This window comes from Camellia sinensis, chromosome 2, assembly GCF_055761805.1.
Source record: "Camellia sinensis isolate YWXY chromosome 2, ASM5576180v1, whole genome shotgun sequence".
NCBI lineage: Eukaryota > Viridiplantae > Streptophyta > Magnoliopsida > Ericales > Theaceae > Camellia > Camellia sinensis.
The window spans coordinates 28,694,237-28,697,099 of NC_138962.1; the positions used below are offsets into that span (position 1 = coordinate 28,694,237).

Here is a 2,863-nt window from a genome sequence, read left to right on the forward strand (position 1 = left end):
ACAAATTGCTTTCACAATTACAATTTTGAATCAAACAACATAGAAAATCAAATCATCAACTTTATTAAATCTCTTAAACCCACCTCGATTAAATTCTTATACTTTGTCACTTCTCTCTGTTTCTGATCAACAAAGAGAAATCAAGGTGATTATTAATTTAAGAAAAGTTTTGTAGAGGTTAGAGAACATTAAAGCATTTGGAAAGGAGATCGCCAGTAATTTTCCGGTTGTGGTGAGTTCAATGGGGTCTTAGGATTGATTTATTGGGTATATTCTGAATCTAGGGTTTCAATTTTCTTTCCTTTTCTTTTAAAGAATTTTTGCAGTTTCATGTTCATGTTATGTTTTGATTAATTTTTTTAACTGGGTCAACCTTTTTTAATTCAACCTAATGATGATGATATGTAACATTTTCAATATATATATGCATATGATTTTGCTATTTATATTACATGGTTGAGTTCTTCATTGTGGTTTTGTTCAGGTTATTGTAAATTCTTGATTTGGGTTGTGATGAAAACACTCCAAACATTGTTTTTTCCTTTTCTTCTTTTTTGTTTTCCTTGAACTTTCCTTATTATTATTCAATTCCTTTACAAACATCAAACTTTTTTTTTTTTTTTAAAGGAAGAAGATTACCTGCCATGGTGAGGGCAATTATGGTAACACACATTGCGATAATGACATTGATGATGATCCAAGCCAAAGCATGGGACACAAATCATGTATTTGATCCTTGTGTAGATGCAAAGGTTAAGAGATATGATGGTTTTACCTTCGGTCTTGCTTTCTCGACAAAAGAGTCCTTCATTTTCAATGAGACTCAGCTTTCACCTTGTGATCGCCGTCTTCTCCTCGCTGGCAGCACTGCTCAACTTGCCATGTTCAAGCCTAAGGTGGATGAGATTTCTCTCCTCACCCTCAATGGCATCCAATTCAATCCAGTATGTACTTGTTATCTCCTAAATTTTTGAGTTTGTTGATGATTTTGTTTCCAGAATTTAGAAAACTTGTTTGGCTGCAAGACAATATACTTGAAAAATTTTCAACAAATTTCACAACTTGATTGAACTAGTCTTTGTTGAAGTTTTTCTATGATCTTTTTTTTCTATTTTTTAACAGTTGTGCTAAGAACACAGAATTCTTTTAAATTATTATTTTGGAAAAAATTATGTTTCCAATAAAGTTCAAATTTCTTTAATGTTGGATGATTTTCTCTCTAGAAATGAAAATTTTTGTTTGGCTGCCATGATAATCTCCATGAATTTCATGAACTAGTCATCTTTTAATTATTTGTTCTATGTTTCCAATAAAGTTCGAATCATTTTAATGAATTGAAAGAAAATGTAATTAATTTCTTTTGTGATTTTTATGAATATATATATATATGCAGAATATGACAGGTGGGTATATGGTGGCCTTTGCAGGGCGGCAATATGCAGCAAGATCAGTGCCCATCTTCGTTGCAGATATGACAAACACAGTAACTAGCTTTACTCTGATAAGACCAATTCAGTCAAATCTGATGTGTAAGTAAGTTACAACAAATCTACCTCCAAGATACGCCATGTCTTAATAATTGTTGTCCGACTATGTTATGCACAAATGAATTTAAACCTAATGGTCATAACTCTTTGGTTTAAATCTCAATAGTCATACCTCTCTCTTAATTCAGACAACAATAACAATATTCAACTTTTCAAAATAATCAAAATATATATATATACAAATATATTCTGAAAATGCTTTAACACGCCGTGACGGCCATGCTTGATTTGCCAATCCACCTAATAATTTTTGTTTTGCATACTACAGTATTGAAGCTAGTTATTTATGTTGTTCCATGACAGGTGCTTGAATTCCAAAAGGGCACTCTTCAAAACTTGTATTGGAAGAAGTTTGGGTGTGCCTCATGCACTGGGAAGTCTGTAGTTTGCCTAAACCATACAGACTGCAATTCCAACTTCAAACTGCAAAGGCAGTGGTGGTGCTGTTGACTGCAACCTAGGCATACAGTTCGCTTTCTCAGGCACCGACAAGAACAAGGAGGTCCTCAATTCGTGGTATGAGGTTGCTAATCTCCGCCAATACTCTCTCTTTGCCCTGTACTCCAATCTTCGCGAAACTCTCACCGGACCATTTGGCAACCTTTTTTAAGTTTCAATGTGTGATTTGTTCACACACTACTGATATTGCTTGCCTTCATGTAAGAACAAAATGCAGTTTTGCTAATTTTAAGGGATCAGTTTTATGTACGCTTTGTTAAGCATGTGTTACATAAAATTTGGCACTGATTTGCATAACTGACACCACGTTCAATAGGTCTCTTTGTTAGAACTGCTAATCGCTGTTCTCCAATAAAACATTATTTACTGATATCTAACAAAAAGATTATACTCGTGCAAAATGAACTTATACAGATAGCATATTTCACCTCAACTTTCAAAAACTCATTCCACCTAATATTATATAAAAGAATAATGTTGTACAAATCAACAAATTTTACAAACTTTTTATCAGTTGTTCCTATCACATAATTCACAAACACAACAACAAAGTATGTTAAAAATAAAAAATAAAAAAAACAAAACAAAGTAAAGAAGGATATTGCAGTAAAAGTAAACAGATAGAGGTAATCAACACCAACCCATTCATGGAACCCTGACAGCTGCTGTGTGGTTCTCAAGCCATGTGAAAGCCATAGGTCAGGTGTTCAAGGGTTGGTAGCAGCAGATATTGGTTACGGAAACTAAAGAGGGTATTACATAATATCTCAAGTTTTTTGAAATGTCATAAATAAAAGCAATCCGACATTTTTATTTATTTTTTCAAAAAAAGAAAAATTACTAACATGGGGAACGAA

At 33.1% G+C, this 2,863-nt stretch overlaps 1 pseudogene; it reads left to right on the forward strand.

The window, feature by feature from the left end:
• The first annotated feature begins 503 nt into the window (after positions 1-503).
• Positions 504-2,157, forward strand: LOC114301316 (uncharacterized; annotated as a pseudogene).
• Positions 2,158-2,863: the final 706 nt, after the last annotated feature.